This window comes from Strix aluco, chromosome 4 (assembly GCF_031877795.1).
Source record: "Strix aluco isolate bStrAlu1 chromosome 4, bStrAlu1.hap1, whole genome shotgun sequence".
NCBI classification, from domain to species: domain Eukaryota; kingdom Metazoa; phylum Chordata; class Aves; order Strigiformes; family Strigidae; genus Strix; species Strix aluco.
This window is the reverse complement of record NC_133934.1, coordinates 12,455,147-12,475,126: the sequence shown is the minus strand read 5'-3', so window position 1 is coordinate 12,475,126 and position 19,980 is coordinate 12,455,147. Positions and strand designations below refer to the sequence as shown.

The 19,980-nt window shown below is 42.1% G+C and overlaps 1 protein-coding gene across 5 annotated transcripts in view; it reads right to left on the bottom strand.

Moving 5' to 3' along the window:
* Positions 1–19,603, bottom strand: part of AFAP1 (actin filament associated protein 1) — a 125,455-nt gene extending 105,852 nt beyond the window's left edge. For 4 of the 5 annotated variants that reach the window (XM_074822041.1, XM_074822043.1, XM_074822044.1 and 1 more), the window contains exon 1: positions 19,491–19,603. The gene's annotated coding sequence lies outside the window, so the exon portion shown is untranslated. Of the gene's footprint in view, positions 1–18,569; positions 18,670–19,490 lie in introns of those variants that run through there. The other variant, XM_074822042.1, reaches the window with a different exon arrangement.
* Between the last annotated feature and the right edge of the window lie 377 nt (positions 19,604–19,980).

Below are 19,980 nucleotides of genomic sequence, written 5' to 3'. Positions count from 1 at the left end.
CTATGTGGAAGCAAAAATAAGGATGTTTTTATTATGCAGTACACTTAGCTTCTTGGAGCACACATGACTTGGCCATAGAAATTTTGGGCTGCATAGCCATATTGTAACAAAAGACCTGAAGGTAAAAAATGGTATTTATTAAACACATATGCAAAATACTTCTGTATATTATATGTGAAATACACTCAGGCACTCTAAACTGCTGAAAATACTGGAGGCAATGTCACCAATAGCCTAAATGTTATAATTATTTTCAAAGGAAAGCAATAGCTCCAAGTAGGCTCACATTTAGCTTTCTTCTCCCTGGGGCAGTGCATTCCTAGCAGGGGTGTTATCCTGCATCTCTGTGGAAAGCATTAACTGCTCTGATAACAATGCAGCTCTGTGCTTTTCAAGACTACAAAGCAACCATGCAAAGAGTAGTAAAGTTCATTCTGAACATTTCTGTGAGAATTAAACAGTCCAGTAGTATTTCATGTTTTACATTAGGGACATTGTTTATTTTCCCTTCTGAAATCTGGCTTAAGGTCAATAAATACAACATCAGTAGAGATATTTTTTTTTGACGAAAATAATGAACAAGTGGGCTACCACACCTACCCTTTACTTTTTATCCTTCTGACTTTGTGCTTCTACCCGATAATTAAACAGAACAGACTGAAACCAGATAAGCAAATGTCATAATGGAGGAACGCACACAGTTACTCACATCTTACATTTCAAGGGGACTTATTTAATTTTTTGATGTATTTTAACTATCAGGACATTGTTCTCCGGGTGAAATTGAGTACAATACAGTTCCTTCTACACTCTTTTTTCCCACAAGTATGGTTCAACCATATTATTAAACCCTTACAGAAGCAGTAATAATAGAAAATACATACATATTCTTACACTGTAAGATGAATTTAATAAAACTATTTACTGGAAGAATAGTTGACAAGTATTTTGATTTGTGCTGACATGTAACAACCAAGAGAAGTCAGCAATTTTTAAAGCACCTCCTGGCAAGGTTTTGGAATCCACAAACAGGACAGCAAATGAATGCAGTAAAAAAAAAAAAAAAAAAGAAAAAAACCCAACCAACACTCAAACAAACAAAAAGAACCCATACCCTTTAAGGATAGAGTATGGAAAGCTTTGGTGCTTCCAGTATACAAGAAAATGGAAATGTATTTGAACTGATAGGAAGAAATGTCTCCTGAAGGCTTTCAGGATTTCCCTGCAATGGGTTATACATGACATTGTATTTCTAGTTGCTTATCTATGGATGTCTGTTACAGAGTATAAATGCATGCAGAAGTGTTAATGCAAGACACCGCAAACACATCCATTCATATGTAAAACCAGCTGTTCATAACACATTTTAAGTAACTGTGTCTTTCCTATCCCACAGCTAAACCTATTCATCCACTGGAAGCACTACACAGCTCTACTTAGTGCTCCTGTTTCTGCACCAAAATCCCACAGCTCCATCATGGACTCACAGAAAGTGGGCAAGCTTGACTAAATTAAGATGACAAGAATCAGGTCCACTGCTGTATCGGGTCTGGCTGAGCCAGAATTGGTTTTCCCCTGTAGCAGCCCCCATGGTGCTGTGTTTTATGTTGGGAGCTGGCAGGGTGTTGATAGCACACTGGTGTTGTGGCTACTGCTGAGTAGTGCTTACACAGCACCAAGGCTCTTTCTGACATTTTCCCCCCCGCCTCAGTGGGACGGGGTGGGCAAGATCTTGGGAGGGGACACAACCAGGACAGCTGACCCGAACTGACCAAAGGGATATTCCATACCATATGACGTCTGCTCAGTATAAAGCTGGGAGAAAGGAGGAAGGGGGTGGGGTCACCCTTGGTCCTCCGAGGCAACCGCTACACGTATCAGAGCCCTGCTTCCTGAGAAGGCCTGACATCGCCTGTTCATGGGAAGTAGAGAATAAATCTGTTTTCTTTTTTTTGCTTCCGCGCGCGGACCGTCGCTTCGCTTTGCTTATATTAAAACTGCTGTTGTTTTACCCACAAGGGTTGTTTTGTTTTCCTATCTTATTTTCTTTCCCTTCTTTGCCCTATTGAGAAAAAAAGGGGAAAGGGGGGGAAGTGATAGAGCGACTTGGTGGGTACCTGGCATTTAGCCAAGGTCAAACTACCACAACTGCAAAGACCCAAAGATGTTACTCAGGAATCTCAGTGCCAGGGATGAGGCAGTGCAGTGCAAAGGTAGACATAGAGTTGAGTGTCATTTCAGAGTGTGGTTTCTTCCAGCCAACCTCCATTGATCCAAGAAGAGCACCTGGAGTATATATTTTGTTTTAGATATATATATATATATACACACACAGAGATAGATATATATATATACATATTCTGTAGGACATCAGTAGGATAGCAACAGAAAGGGGAGGAGTAATGTGTACCAGCTAGTCATCTATTTAAGAAGCTGGGACCAATTCTCCCCAAATATATTTATGGTCAGCAAATGAGACTGCTTGAAGAAAAAAAATGTAGATGTTTCCACCCTTTTGAAACTGAGAGCCTGTGGTCTCCTGATCTAGGCTTGCTGAACAGTATATGGTTTTATTCCAGAACTACACTTGCAATACACTACTAGATTACTAGGTCAGACCTCACTACTTCCCAGGGCAGAAGACCAGCTGCAAATTAGTTTTAAGTCAAGTAATCCTATCCAAAGCAGGATTTATTAATACCCTCATGAAGCGAAGCAATATAAGCACCTATGTACTATATGGTTGCAGGTACCTACCAGTTTCTTCCAAATCAATGTCAATAGTGAAAGCGAGGCATCTCCAGAAGGTTGTTCCTTGCACTTGGATTCTTAATGACTGCCCAATCCTTTAAATTTTATTGCATCTAAAGTCTTTATCTGTGTCCTGGTTTCAGCTGGGATAGAGTTAATTTTCTTCCTAGTAGGTGGTATAGTGTTATGTTTTGGATTGAGTATGAGAATAATGTTGATAACACACTGATGTTTTCAGTTGTTGCTAAGTAGTGTTTATACTAAGACAAGGATTTTTCAGCTTCTTATGCCCTGCCAGCAAGAAGGCTGGAGGGGCACAAGAAGTTGGAAGGGGACACAGCCAAGACAACTGACCCAAACTGGGCACAGGAATATTGCATACCAAGTGATGTCAAGCCCCATAAACTGGGGAGAACTGGTCGGGAGGGGCAGATCACTGCTTGGGAACTGACTGGTCATTGATCAGCAGGTGGTGAGAAACTGCATTGTGCATCACTTGTCTTTCTTGGGTTTTATTTCACTCTCTTTTTGTTATGTTCCTTTTCATTACTATTATTATTATTATTATTACTATAATTATTAAATTTTTTTTCAATTATTAAACAGTTCTTATCTCAATCCATGAGTTTTACTTGTTTTCGATTCTCCTCTGCATCCCACCGGGCTGGAGTGGGGAGGAGTAAGTGAGCAGCTCCATAGTGCTTAAGTTGCCAGCTGGGGTTAAACCACTACAACCTGTAAGAGATATCAGCAGTTCTGTGGATAGTAAGGTAAGGTGGATTCTATGAATATCGGCAACAGATCTCTTCCTACCAACATCTGTAGCAACTTGTGATGCTTTGCTAGAGATCTGGGTACAGTTTTGGGGAAAGCACAGAAATATCTACCAGGGCTTGATGCCCTCATTCAGCTCTATCTTGCCTTTCTGGTTAACACAGAACGTTAACATAAACTCCAGCTGCTCAGAATGTCATAAGACCTTGTAAAGAACATGTAAATGCACGCTGCCTAAAGTAAACAGCAACCACGTGGTGGTCTACACTTGAGTGAATGTGATGTGTTTATGAATAGCACTTTATAATAAATGCTCTACCTCACCAGTTCTTAAAAATATTTAACATATCTCTTTCTTTCAATAAAAATTATTTAGGTAAAACAATACAGCAATAATCATCATGTTTCAAACAACAATGAATCCTGGGAGGTCACCTACAATAGGTAATACGAGCAAGATATAGCCAGGCAGCAATTATTCAGCCTGAAGCAGTGTTGAAGACCTACATTCTTTATAAAAATAGCTTAAATTATTTTTAAGTCTTTAAACTATTTTTAAGACTTAAACAGCAACAAAAACTCAGACGAAGGCTGATACCAGTAAACAAATGTCAACAGGAAAAGAAATACAGAACATGGGTTATGTACACTGTTTGCCTTAGGGGTGAAGTTAACCCCAGGACAAAGGAGCTTCACAAGGCACTCTGCATCTTCTGTGTCTGCAGTTTTACTTGACCTTCTGGCACATTAATAGACATATTTAAGTCTCTGAATTTTCCCATTGACTTCAATGCAAACACACACGTGTAAAGAACTCTTGCTTGATTGAGTCTCATGGGCAAAAACCTATTTTTATAGGTGTTCATTTCCTACTGGTGTCATTTGAGTGCTGTTGCGGGTTTACAGTTTCCAGCCATCTCTGTGTAAATCTCCTCACTAAATTCTATGGAAATTATTGCTCTACTAAGCTACCTGAGAATAGTAAATATATATATAATATATATTGTATTTAATATGTAATATAATATAGTATATCATAAAAAACAAAAGTTTGGTTAAAAAACAGCCTTTAAGGAGATCAACTTGCAATACAATACTTTATATATGGATTTCTGCTAAAGAAAGCCACATTTCTCAATTATCTATATCGGTACTTTCTGTCCAAATTTAAAATATAAAAAAATTCAACCCACTGGATCTCCCTGGACATCCTTTCAAAATCCCAAATCCCTGACATTACCCAGAAATTATAGCCTCTAATGCGCACCTTTTCAAGAACACAAGCAACAAAATTTTCCCAAACTCTAGCTGTAGTTTCTCTTGTGATGGCTCCTAAGCCACTACAGCCAGTTTCTTTTTGACTTTTTCTGTCTTCAGAGCATGCTTTTCTGTGATGTGACAGCACATTTTTTTCTTTTTTGATTTTAAATAGTGGTAATAAAACTAACAAATTTTGGTTTATTTCAGATTAAGAACCTCAGTGACCCAAACACAAGACACCTTAATTAGTAAGGCACTGAGCACACCAGTCTAAATAAAAATCTCACAGCTGAATGAACCGACATTTGGTATACAAATGATCTTATATGAGACCAATATGGCAAATTACTCATAAAGCAGAGAACTAAAATTATACAACAATGCTCAGAAATACACTGCTAAGAATTTTATATCATAAAACTCATTTTCCAAGAATCTATCTCAGTCACCATTCCTGCATTTCCAGCTTCTTTTCAAGGATGTTTTCATTGAGTCCCATGAGCCTTCAAAGCATTGAAGTAGCCATGCAAAGATATCGTGACAGGCTTTACTGTAAGCACTGAGTAAACCCAAATTAAGAGTACAAATAATCCACCTATCTGTGCAAATCCAAACAACGATCATCTTCTTTTAAGAAGTCTCCTGAATATATTCTTTTTCTTTTAGGGTTTATTTTATAGGGTTGAAAGCAGGGAGGCAGCCCACTTGAGTTTAGAGGTGACTGACATTCCTCTGACTGACTGCCAATGCTTACAATGTAGTCATCTGTATCTCAGCTAGTTGCCCTAGGCTCAATGGAGAAATGTAGGCTTCCTAAAATAGACATCTAGAACAGATCAGATTAATTACATCCTAGAGAAGCAGATTTCTATCCCCTGATCGTAAAGGAAGTCTACAGGGAATAAGCTCAGCTGTAGACCTGCTCTCCTGTGTGTGGCTGAAGTCTAGCAGGATGTACACCATTCTAAGAGCCTATCTGCTTTCACATGCCTTTAGTTTGAAAATCTGATCCCATATTTACTAAAACAAAAGTGAAAAGGAGCTTTCTCATTACAGTAAATCTATTTAAATACAGTTAAGGAGCTGTTTAAATAGTCATGTTATATTCACACACATATTTAAAAGTGCCATTCTTGTCATTTTTAAGTTATCTTTTACCTGTGGTTAACCAGCTTTACTGAGAACAGAAGCAAAAGAAATATCTAGACTTACATTTTCTGAAGTACCTATTAACTGGCACTCCTGGGAGCCACAGAGGAGCTCACATAGAGTCTCCTTGGTTTCTGACTCACTCAGCATGCACATGAGGCTGCTGTTACAAGCACCAAGGACAGGCAGGACTTGTGAACATGTGATGACACTTAGCTTCATATTCCCATTTTTTCAATACAGATGGTCCGATTGAGTGCTTTTCTCAGTGCTTTGCAAGTATCAATAGTAGAGTCCTAATTTAGAAGTGAACAGATTAAAACAAACTGTTTCTCCTCAGTTAGAAAGCACATTTCCAAATGCTAATCTTCTAGATTAGTAAATGTAACATTACTTCATAAAAATGCATTCTCATTTCACTCTAACTTCAGCTTCCCCCTGTCACAGCCTCGTCACGGGTCTTTTTCTCCCAGCCTCAAAACTCTGGTGTGAAAAACTAACAGATTTGACATACGAATGAAAGATTTCATCCCACTACCCCAAGAGAAGGAAGGAGGGAAAGGAAGCACTTCTGGCTCATAGCTGTCATCCGTGTATCAAGAACAGCCAATGCGACAAGCCACCACACACATAATGAAAATTGTTTTAACAAACAGCATGCCTGTGCCTTCAAATCCCACAGATAAGCAGGGTAAGGGTTTGCACTGCACTCAGTCCCTCTGCTTTTCCTAACCTATCAACACCAGTTCAGCTTGTCGATTTAGCTCCAGCCCCTGCAGTGCACTGAATAATGCAGTTATATATCCCATCACTGCTCTTCTATATCCCATTACTACTTTTCTACACCCGATGTAGATAAACATCAATGTATTTATTTCACAAATCTTGTTACTATTTGAAATCATTCTCCTCTTCAATCAATGTCCAAGTTGGTTGTCCTCTGCTTCACTTTGCCTTTGGTTGCACACGTTAAGTCACACTCTGTCCTTGAAGGAGAGTGATTGAAAATAATCTGAAATTAAATCCCCTACATAATTTCTACCCATGGCCTTTTGATAAGAAAGCAGACCCCAAAAAATTCCCATTGGCAGGACTGTATCGTGGGACTGAAAGTTACCATGCAGGAGCACCTCAGTCTCATTTCTTACAAGGAGTGACTTTTGCACCATTTGTCTTCTAAAGCAATTTGTTAGGATACAAACTCTATCATAATCTCCTCTCACATGAAAATTCACAACAAATGCAGATACTCAATCAAATAGAGCATAAGACAAGGCCAAACAAAAGCATGACAGACAATTATATAGAGGATAGGGTACCATCCAGCCATGAACATATGCCAAGTCTAAAAAAACTCCAGTATGGGGCAGGCTTTTGCTTAAGAACAAGCATAAACATAAATAATAATTGATATGATTCTTCTGGGGTAGGATATTTACAAGTGAAGTGATTTCACTGTGGAGACACACCAGTTTAATGTTTTCCAAGTCCAGCAGAAATATTGTCATCTTTGGAAGATGGGAGTTGGATTGAGCTCATCCTACATTGTAAAGTGCCCTGTATGAGTAGATGCTGATAGATGATAATTTGGAAATGTGTTTGGAAAAGCAGCTATCAGTCACAATCAATAAGCCACTTTAAATCCCTTCATAAATTAATATTTTTAATCTGGAAACTGATAGCAATCTGACCTAACAAGTATCTTAGTAAAAATCTTACAGTAACAATACAGCAAATGAGTTGTGACACATTATTTATTACTTACCTTACAGAATACACAATTTTTGCCTTGAAAGATTCTGAAAATGGGTGCACATATGAAGAAGGTACAAAAAAGCCTCTGGGAAGAGAAAGAACCTAGGACAATACAAAACTACCCGAATCAATCCCTCTGCTAGTCTTAATACACATTTTACAGTTGTTTAGCTAGCTTAATAATGCCATTCCTTAGCCCTCACACTTGGAACAGATGAGATGCAGCCCTCTGATCCTTAAATTAAAGAACACGCAACTTCATGCTGACTAAACTTTTAATCATCCAGGACACACAGTCTACCACCATCACAATTTTAATTCAGTGACATCATTCCATGGTGCAATCAGATAAAGAAAGGAAAATAATGGTATCCTCAGAAGCACAGATCCTACTAATCTTCACTACTAGTCACAAGCTGTCAGACAAGCTGAATGTAAAACAAGATAAAGGTAGCAGACAATGAAAATTCTCACTCAAAGGGCTCTCTGCTGGCATTCAGTGATTTCCCAGCAGTCCTATTATTAGGGTCCCAAATCCCTGATCTTTCTGTTATTAGTCAGTGACAAAAATTCACTTGCCTACAGGCAGAGGAATAGTCATTGTAGGCATGGATGCTATTTCGTAGGCACAGGAAGAAAAAGGCATCACTCTAACACCAAATAAAATTATTAAACGCTGTATTAGGTTTACTACTGTATAAATAGTAATTCCATAGGACAATGCACTTTACATGTGAAATCAGCAATGACTGAACATTTATTTTTCCAGGTGGCTTTTATCATTCTGTTCTTAACAGTTTGAAATGGCATTTTCTCCTGCTTTGGACAACTTCCACTGGTGAATGTGGAATATCTGTTTCCTCCTTACAAAAATCTCATTGGAAAGAAATTCTCAGTTTCATAAAGAAACAATGACAAAAGGAATTTAACATTTTCCTAGGTATACTTATCTCAGAAAATGTCCAATAATTACAATTTTTGAGAATTATGCCACCAATAATGACTTCTCCAATCCAAGGAAAAAACTTCTTGTCACACCCTTTGCCTGCTTTCATGTAGTTATACCCTGACAGACTCTATTATCACAAGGTACAATTGCTCAATATTATTTTGTGCCTTTCTGAACTATTGAAAAATGTTCTTTATTACTGACTGTAGCAAAACCACCCTGTCAAGTGCTATGGTACACACAGAGCCATGCTTTGTTCCACCCCTCCCAGAGCTGGCAAGAGCCTTCTAGAATTATACACACACTTTTAGTTGAGTAAGGGAAGGATTATTTTGGCAGACTATATAATGAAGTGAAATGATCTGGGATGGTCATGACCCCCTATAGCTGACCTTAGTGAATGCAATCAAAGAGAAGTGCACATATGTGTGGAGAGTCCCAGCATGTCTCACGTCAATGACCTAACTTGCACGGCTCTTCTCCACTGGCTCACTGGGAGAAGATCCCAGTCTGTAATTTTAATAGCAAATAGTATAGCATTACGTGACACTGCTCACGTAAGGAGTACAAGGCTGTAAAACAGATGAGATGTTTGCTCCATAGACAGCTTGACAGAAGGAGCAGGTGAGCTAACCCCTGTAAACTGAAGTTCAGAAGTGGTGTGACAAATGGTCTTATGGATATAACACCCAGCATTATTCCAAAAATTAAGTTACCCAGGTAAATAGATAAATGCTTGTTTATCCCAGAGTTTAGAAGTGTTCCTAAACTCACTTGAGTTGCAGGAGTTAAGATGAAAGCTTATAAATGAGGGGTGACTATAGCAGAAAAGGGAAAAGATGCTATAGGATTCTTATGCGCTTCTCTCCCTCCTATGCACTTCATTAAAGTGAAGATTATGGTTTTGTACTGAAATCTTGGGAGCGTTGAGGCACTAGCAGGACTGATGAGGGAGATGACCAGTGTACCAAAATCCTTACAACTTTATTATCCATTTCTTTCAAGCAGTGAGGCAGACTAAGTCCATTCTCTCCTTCCCTCTGCACTCTGAGCATGTCATTTCCATTTCCTATTCCCCATCCCATCTCATGAAGTCATTAATTTTTTATGAGTTATTAACATGTAAAGAGCTGCTCTAGGGTACCAAGTGCTCCATAAGTCACTGATGACAACTTGCTAGAAGGGCACACACTTCTTTAGCTATATGTACAGCTCAAGCTATAGCTTGAGCAAGGGCACTTTCCTGCTATGTTGTCTCTGGGCAACTTTGGTCCTGGCTCAGTCAGGTGACTGGACCATCCAGGTGATGCCTCCTGGCCAAGAACAACTCCGCAGTCACACCTAGGAAAGCTGCGTACCTTCATTTCATGTATCTTTACTTTCACATATTTACATTTAGATCTTGCTCTGGGTTGTCCAGATCCTGACTCACAGAGGAAAGCACTTAGACCTCAGTAGGAAGCAGCCCTTCCCTACAGTGATGTACAGGGAAAGGGCTGGACTCTTTCATAAATACTGCTTCCAAGTCACCTCCCTGAAGGGAAAGAACTTAACTAGTGCAAATGCAAAGACTGAGACTACTTAAAGCACACTCAAACCAAGCTAAGGTTTGATCCCTATTTGGCAGAGTATTTTTTCTTTATTTGGTTGTTTCTCTTTAAAGCTGGCAGAATGACAACCCCAGAACAGCTGGGTTTTTGTAAGGGCTGATATGTCAGGAAACCTAGCCCAAATGACCCCAAGTCTCAAAAAGAGATTTCACCCTTTGCTCCCATAAAGTAGAATAAACTTTAGGGCAATCTGAGTTTGCACTTAGATCTTGGAGCCCGTAGATGTGCTGACCATAAACAGAAAGGAATCCCCAAGTGCAAGTACAGCAGAGCTAGTCCCATAATTCTTAAAAAAATATTACTGTGGTAGGAAAAAGAAGTTGAATGAGTTGAAAAGGGTTGAAGAAGTCTAAAAATCCCAAACATCACACCTCTTCAAGACAGCTTTTGCTCTTCTTGCAATTTAATCAATATTTCAGTTGTTTCTTTGGGGGAGACTGTCACATGGGCCTTCTACACATACCTGTAATCGCCCTTCGGTTGTAGAGAGAGCCACCGTTTACAGGGAAGCCTTCAGCATAGCTTATTTTTTACACTCAAATTACTTTGAAAAGTTACATAGTTGGACTACAAGTAAGAGGACAGAAAAATGAGAGAATATGAGGTCAAAGGGGTGACAGCTCTCAGCAAGATTTTTCTCATATGCAAAATCCAGACTCGGTGTTTTATAAACAGTAATAAAGGAGAAGATCCAAAGGGATGTGAAGGAAATTGCAGCACTGAGAGGCTGAGAAGCTCATGCACTACAGACAGACAGATGGGAACAGCAGTCACCAAGAGACTAATTGGGACTTGAGTCAGGTTGAAATTAACTGTTGTGTCTTTTTGGCTTGTTGGATACAGTTTGATCCAGATCAGCTCCGGGATCAGGCTCAGGATGTGGCTGTCACAAGGGGAAAGGTGTCTTGGTGGCTCCAAGGCGCAGCAGTGGAGGTCGGTGGGAGGGCTCCTTTTGGGGGCAGAAAGGTTGATGTGGGGTCAGCACACTTACACACCCTCTGAGCTGACTCCTGTTGGCAGGGGTTCCCATTCAGCAGACCAGCGTAAACACGCACGCAACCCCAAGCGCTAATCTTACTAACATCAAATAAGATGATTCATTTATTTAAAGCTGAGCACTTGCATAAACACTTCTCTGAGCCCCAGGGAAAGGAGTGCAGGAGACCAAGAAGCTGCAAAAAGTGAACCAAGGACAGCAGAAAGTCCCAGAGAAGATGAAAAGTTCACAAGCCACAGGAACAGACAAACTTTCCCAGAGAGGGAACATCTCTTCCTTTCCCCAGAGGACACTTGTTTTCACTTGTTTTGTTTATCTGAGGTTTTTGGTGTGTGCTTTCAGCTGTCCACATGTTTGGGGGCTTGTATCCATTAATTTCTGAAGTGACAGACCTTTAGGTCTTTTGGGTTTGCCTTTTTTTTTTTTTTTTTAAGGTCTCCAACTGTCTTTTTTCCTTTTAAATGAGACCTTACTTGTTAAAGCTGCTTTTTTTCAGAAGAACTAACTAACCTTGGAAATAGGATTGTTTTTGTAACCAGGTGGGGTCCCACCCATCTGCAGTCAGCATTATTCACACTGGCCTGCATCCAGAATTTTCCCCAAGACTCTTCAGGGTGGATCTCATTCCTGTTAAGCTCAAAACAAAATGCCGTGGTCTGACCTAGCCTCTATCTCCTTTCAGCTCTCCTGGTTCTTCCTGAAGGACCCACCATGCACCCATCATCCCCTGCCCAAGGAGACTCACAGTTTTTCATGGTCCTAATGGCAAACACATGGTGTGGACAGAGGGATCAGGCGAGGAGAAGAGCTCAGTATATTCACAGAAGGTCCTCAGCCTGACTATTTTTCCCCCCTCCAAGAAGTAAATCTTTTCATTTTCCAATGGGTATTCTTTGATAATGTTGTGTGTTAACAGAGTTGAAAATCAGTTAGCTCCTAACATTTTCAGGTATTTATTTTCTTCTGTCTGTGTCTCCTACAGTCAGCAATGACATCCAGTTAAGTATTTCACTCTATTCTCTAGCATGGACTTGGCTTACAAGAATAAATCCCACTCTCCACAAGGGCAATTTCTTTTGGTTTGATCTATGCTAAGCCCAAGTGCCAGAAAAAGCATCAAAAAGTGGCCCCTCTGCAGCTCAGCTCCTGGCCACCACTGCCCCAATGACACTCAGCAGCCCTGCTTCTTATCTAATGACTTTGTCTTTTACATTACCTATCTTATTTTCAACTCCTGCCATTTTATCATTTTCTCATTGCAGCCCACCCTACTTGCAGGGCTGAAATGATATCTTTTTGTTCAGTCTATGCCAGCAGCAGGCAGCCAGCTGGTTTGCTGTGTGCTTATGAAGCAGGAGCCCCCAAACGATGACACAGGACTAAGCTCCTGAGGCTGATTCCTGCGGGCAGCTTCTCCTCTCCTCCTGCTGGAACAGGACTGCTTATGGCTTTGGCCTCTTAAAACCCCTCTACCAAGTGCAGCTGTGGTGCCTGGCTGCTGGAGCTCATGGTCCAGAGTTTCAGCCCCTCCTGGTCCCATCCCCTGCTCAGGCAGAGATGCTGGGCTGGAACCCAGGGGCTGATGCCAGCTCAACAGTGAGGATGGGCACCACTGGCACGCAGGGGCTGACAGCACCATCTGACACCACCCAAGGATGTCTGTCTGTCAAACCCTTCCCCTCGGCTGGCAAAATCCTCAGGGACAGCCCCAGTGTTTGAAGACAGATGACGTGCAGCATCGTTTTGGGCAGGCTCCTTTTCATTCGGGTTTGCTGGTCTCTGGGGCAGGGACTGGGAGCTGTAGCTGCTGCCCTGCCCAGTGCCAGTTCAGCAGCTGGGGCCATAAAACCTGTCAAACTGACAAGGCACACACAGAGGAAAACCACAACAGTCATTCTTTCCATAGCCAGCTAGCCAATTCACGTGATTTTTTTTCCTGACAGATAACCATTTTGCTAAACGTATTTCACATTTTATGAGCATTTTCCTTGCACTTGCTATTGCACATTTCTTACGGCATTTCAAGATTCCTTGCCCAAATCTGGTACCAAGGTAACTTATATCAAGAATCAACTGGTTAAAAACCACAGAAATTATAGATCATACCCTGCTGTTCGCCATCAACATTACCTGTTAGAAGCTCAGGGCCTTAACCTTTTACTTGATAGTAGAACAGTGAATAGATATGTATTTATTAGATTAGTCATTTTTCTCAGAAAATCTGTGTGACAAAGACAGCTCTAATATATATCAACTATACCTACACACTCTCTCTATATCTGTCTACATATCTATCATATATACACACAAACATATGCCCATGAAGTTAGAATTACACACTAGCAGTTCTGCCTGTCACCATTGCTTTTTGCTCTCCCATCTACCTGTTAGCTAGGACTTTGCCTGCAAGAAAGCCAGACACAAAGTGACAACCTGTCACTGTACTGAGCCCTGGAAAGGAAGGCAATGAAGTTGTACTTACTGCAGCTGGCAAGAAAAGGAGAGCAAAGCAATCTGAAAGTGGCAGTGAACTTGGTGTAACAATGAAAAAAAATCTAATACAAAATGTTTTAAATTTCAGTAAAACTCCAAAACCAGACCAAGATCAGTACTGAAAACCAACCAACCAAACACAAAGCAAACAAAGGAAACACTTAGAGGTTGTTACTAATGTTCTGCATGCTTAAAAGTGGGATGTTGGAGCTAATCCGCTGACCTTGGCCACTTCATTATAAACTTGCCTCCAAAAAAGCCCTAGAACAGCCTGTGAAGGCACACATGTTCCCACAAAAAAAAAAGCAAACTGGTTAATCTGAGAAAACTGTGTTATTTCATACAAGAAGCAGAGAAGTCTGAAAAAGCTTTGTTATTCCCTAACATTTATGTGTGCAGAAAACACCTGAAGTAATCTAACTGCATCAGCTTCTTCGTAAAACTAATGCTGAGGATTACAGTGAGACTGGAGAGCATCAACTGCGAAAGGCTGAAGCTGCAATAGCTTGTGAATGATTTGCCAATGCCATTGAGACGTAGTGGAAGTCTCTTCCACTGCTTTACAATCATTATACTTTATTAATCAGCCCAACAGCACACGGTAAAAATTGAAATCTGCCTACAAAGCTGGTACATATGGGAAAAGCTCACTCCTGGTTGTTTTATTTTAAACAAAACCTACAGTAGCTTCCATTGTTTGTTTGTTTTTCCCCCCAGACTAGACAGCATGTGGCTTATGAGCCACACTGATAGATGCGATAAAGCTCCTGCCAGATCTGATTGATGACAGCACTAGGAAATGCTATGAAGGTCACACTGTAATTCTCTCTTTGCAGCTGCTCCTGGTAAGAAATGGTACAGCAAAATAGAATCTGGATCCGCTAATTGCTAATAACAGGGAAAGTCCATCCTTACCTTGCCTTCTCTTCCAGTTTTGAACAACACGATACCATAAGCTTGTTTAACCGATGAGAGATCAGGTAAGTTTCAAAGAGATACTTAAACATACTTTAATAGACAAAAGAAAAAATCCACCCACAGCAACTGGCCAAATATTGAGTCTTTATACATTTGAAGACAGCCCATAGTAGTTTAGCACAAAAGGGGCACATTAAAGAGCTTTTTTTACTATTTGCTTCTCTGCAAAACTGAGATAACATACCACTACATATTCTCTGCGAAGGAGTGCTATCTCTCATAATGTGAATACATGAATTAAGCTCCTCTCCCGAACTTCATTCATTTTAAATGAACTAAGCAAGCATGCTCATTAAAAGTGGCTACCAGCTCAGGATAAATTCAATAAATCAGAACATCAGCCAGTCAAGCAGGACACCAAAATCTTGTTTTCCATAAATGTTTAGATGTGATTAGGACAGGGGTAAGAGACTTTGGGGAATTCACAAACATGATACAATGACAGTCCCCTAATGAATAATATATATTTAGTGCAACTCATAGCAATTACCTCACATACACAAAGTGCTGCATTTCTTGGGGGTCAAATGCTGTTATCTTCAAGACATGAGCTATATTACAGATTAAATTTGAAACCACTTGTGTACTCTTTTCTGGCACTTATTATTAATGGATGGAAATATTTTTATTCAGCATTTTCTACTCAAAGATTTTGGCACAATAAGGCCATTACCAACATCTGTCCTAGAGAAAGACAGCCTTTATCACTCAGCTCAAAAATAGGATGGCAGAGATGCTGGCAGCAAAAAAACCCCCACATAGTCAAAAAATCTCACCACTATGTCACCATGAAAGGAATAATGCACTGATTTTTTTAAAAGTTTTATTTCTTTTTCAGTTTAGGAAAGAGATTTAAAGAAGACAGTTCTATGCAGTTTTGCTTATTTTACTGCCAGACATACACAATCAACTTTTAACACACCACTACACGGTAAAGAGCAGTATCTGCACTAAACCAAACCTATAAAGTTCTCTTAGGGGTTTCTTTCCTAGATTTCTTGATGTAGACTGGTAAAATATACAACAGACATTGATTCATCATTTTCACAGCCTAGTGTATTCTCCCAGGCTACTCTAAGAGAGGTGCTCATCATCATCTCATTTGGATGTTGCTGTGTGTTAAGGGTGCTCAGCACCTTGAGCAGTCAAACCTTACCACACACCACATGTCATGACTGACTTTCTGTTAAGGTGGCAGAGCGGTAATGGATGGCAGACAATCTTTTTTTTTTTTTTTTTTTTGCCATTCAGGACTACATCTTTTACCATATCTCTGGAAAATAGGGCTTATGTCCCAGAAGCTTCATTTGTTATCTGCTGTGAGATATCTCCCTTTCCACAAACCCCAATTATGTTCCCGCAATACTATTTATTAGCATTACTAGCATTAGCACGTGTTTCATGACCTGGAGAGTCAAGAGTTAACTTTTAATCATAGAGTAAGAGCAATTTAATCTATACGTACTATTTTACACTGCTGTTGCATATGCAATACAAATACAAGACCTTCACATGTAGCTGGATAGGTGCAGTCCAACAGTCATGCTGGTGTAACACCTGCACACTGCACTCACAGTCACCCCCATGCGATTGCAGCTACGTGTTTTCACACCTGCTAATAGTGCTGACAAACTATTCTGGGTATTGCTTTATACAGACACTCCCCAAAAAGACACCTAGTATGATATTAAAAATTTAACCTTGGTCTAAGTCCAGCTTAGGCTGCTTTATAGTAGAAAAGCTAACTCTTCCTAAATTTCAGTAGATAACCTTAATAGACGTAGAACAGGAGTATATTCAAGACTTAGCTTTTTCAGTCTTGGCTCAGAGTTCACAGTGACTCTGTAGTCCTTTGGTTGACTTCCACTATTCTATTATTTTTGTTGGGTTTGACTCTTAAGAGTTCAACTGGGAGCCTAAGAACATTTTATATTAGAGTATATTAACCTAGAATAGTATCTACTGAGTATGTAACACACTCACCTGCCCAGCCCAGACAGACAGTTCCTGTGCCAGATGAAACACTGTATTTGTCAATAAACTGATGAATCAGAGGAAATTCAGGGTCATACCAGTAGCCAGGTGTCATTCGCATCTAAACCAAGTTGAATTACATATCTGGAAGGGATGCATACATTTTTTGAAAAGTTGACACAGCAGGCTTTAGTGTGAGTAAAACCATAGTAGCATAGAGTGAACTAAACTGTACGGGAGTTTGGAAGCGTAAGTCCTTGCATCCCACCCTCCCACTTCAGCAAGAGATCTCTTGCAAATGAACATAAAGCACATCCACTCCTCCTCCTCACCCCCTCCCTGCAAAACAAAGAGTGCAGCTTTGAACAATGCAGTTAACCAGGCAGGCTCCTGGATACCATACTCCCGCTGACTGATGTATCAGATACGAAATTTTTGAAAATGGACGGAAATTAAATTGGTCGACTCCAGATTGCATAAACCAGCCCTGAACCGCTGGCTTTTTGTCCTGGGGCAATGTCTCAAGGAAGTCTACAGCGAGCAGCAGGGCAAGACAATTCCTGATCTGACCTTACAGCAGGTTCTCTTTGCAACACTGAAAGGAATAGCACAATTAGTCATATGTGTACCAAATACAGCCTGCCCCCATTGAGATTTCAATTTATTTTTTTTTTTTAATGTCTCTCACAGTACCCCTTCAATTTTGAGAGCTTCAGGAAATGAAAAACTCCTCACTAAGCTTGGAAGATTTTAAAATAGTGTAAGTGGCTGACCTACTGAAGTGTCATTGCATTTTACCCCTCCTTGTTAGCACTCCTTCAACAAACACTGCAATTTCAACCTCACAGATCTTCCCAATCCCTTCATCTAAAAATCTACCTGAGACCCAGGAACACCACTTAACACTTTGAATTTGGCTGACATATCTCCTGGGAAACACCGAACAGTGCCACATATCACCAAAGCCAGTGAATATCTGCTTATTGTTCTGTGCACAGGCTTGTCACTGCAATCACTGGGTATCCAGACACACAAAGAAAACTGTAGATGCTTCTTTTCAGAATCCGTTTCAAATTCTTCCTAAACCCATCTGGTGCCCATAGCTGCAGAAAGACAGGACTGCTCTCCCTCTGGCTCTAATGCAGAATTTGCTCCTCTTCCACCCCAGTTCCAAAAGGAAAAATGGATTTTTCAAAAGGAGAAAGTAATTGTGCAGTTCTTCCCATGGAAACCACCAGGAGGCATACGGGATGACTGAAGGGCACCAAGTGCCCATATAGGAGAGCGCTGATGGATGGATCCATCTGGCTGCCAAGCTGTTCCCTTGTCCCCCTGCACCGACCCTTCCCAGAAAAACAGAGAAAAAGAACTTCCTAATACCGCTGTTTTCACGAAAGAAAAAAATGTCCCTGTAACACTCAGAGCAAACAGTGACAGAGCACCTGCAACGGCAAGATACTAGTTATGGAAAATACCTCTGAGAGCCGAACCAAGATGTGCTGTGACATTTTTTTCCCCGTGGAACAAAACAAAGAACTGCACAAAGAACAGCAGAATCCGTCGGCTTAGGAAGCCTTGCAGTGCAGTACAACATTTAATTGGATCTTTCTGTCTTTGAGATGTATTATTTTATAGTCAGATCTCAGCTGTAAAGATCAATCATTGCAAAGGTGTGATAAATAAAACAGGCAAGGATACACCAAGTGTTCGCATCAGATTGATCATATAGGATCCAGAGGGGAAATTAGCCAAATATTCCCTGTTCCTGACATCAGACAGATGTCTTGCCTTTCAGAAGTGTGTGTTCACTCACCTACACAGCCTTTCTGGGCAGGTGAACGCCTCGGTTTCTGAGGGATGCCCGCCTGAATCCACTCACCTCCTCTGTAGTTTATAAAGGGCCGCCTGCCTTTGGCTGTTTATCTGGCTCTTTCGCTGCCTATTATTTTTCTACCGGCTAAATCTTTGGCAAGTTTCCTCTATCGCCCCACACAAGACACATAACGCGCACAGAACCAACAAAGTTAAAACTGAGTTTCCAAAAAAACCCTCACTGGAAGAAATCAAAATACGTCGCTGTGAACTGAACCGCCGCCTACCAATGGCAGGCTGCTTTTTAGCCTTAACCTCTCTGTTAAACAGGAAATAAAAAGGAGGGGGTCGGATGGGGAAGCCAGTGGGACAGATCTGGAGGGATGGCTTCTTCGCCTTTGCCCTTACTGAATCCAGGGCTGTAACATGATGCAATCTCTCGGCTATGATGAAACGGGTTCAAATGGCAAAGTCTGGAGAGAGACCACCTCTTCCCACCCTAAAAGGCAGACAATAATGAAACTCTCAGCTGTACAAAGCAGCAGCGCGGCTGCCAGGCTGGTGCCTTTCCCCGGGAAGGGATGCGAGTTTCGGGATCGCAGAGGGTGTCATTCCGGAGGAGCTCAGCCAGATTTTTTGCTCTTTCAAAGCCCGGGCACGGGCCGCAGCGTGCCGCGATGCCGGAGCCCCGCGGGGAGCCGAGAGGGGCGGCAGCCCCCGGAGCTGCCGCTGCCTGATGCTCGGGCTCCCTCGCAGCTTTTTCCATGTGCTTCTCCCAGCCAAGAAAACGAGCGAGACTTTTTTTTTTTTTTTTTTAGGCTTTTTTCCAGTAAGCCCGCAGCTTTCCTAGCACAGGGCTGCCTGGAGCGGCAGCGGAGCCTCGGCAGAAAAAGCCCCTTTCTGATTCCAGCCCTTCCCCTCCCTCCTTCTTCCTCCTCTTTTCCCTGCCCGCCCGCGGAACTCGGGAGAGATGCGAGAGCCCCCCTACCTTTCCAGCCGTCCTGCCGCGGCTGCCGGCACAAAGCGGGCTCCGCGCAGCACCGGGGGCGGGCGCAGCTCCGGCCGCGCAGCGCAGCGCCGCGGAGCGCACCCAGCACCGCGCCGCGCCGGGGGCGGGGAGAGGCGGGGCGGGACGGGGAGGGGAGGGGAGGGGAGGGGAGGGGAGGGGAGGAGGTGCCGGCTCCCCCGGTCCCACCGCCCCTGGTCCCGCAGCCCCCGCCCCGCGGGGAGGGGACAGGGCCCAGGCGGAGCGAGCGGAACAAAGGCGGGGGGGGGGGTGGCGCGGTGTGCCTCTGCAGCATCCCCCAGGAGGGGCGGTGGACCCCAGGTGTCGGGCGATGGGGGGGGGGGGGCGGGCGGGCGGGCAGTGTGTGCGGCAGCCCCCGGGCAGGGGGCTCCGGGGGACGCGGCGACCCGCCAGGCAGGGGCAGGCGAGCCGAAGTGCTCCCCCGGCGAGGCGGATGCTGGCAGTTCAAAGT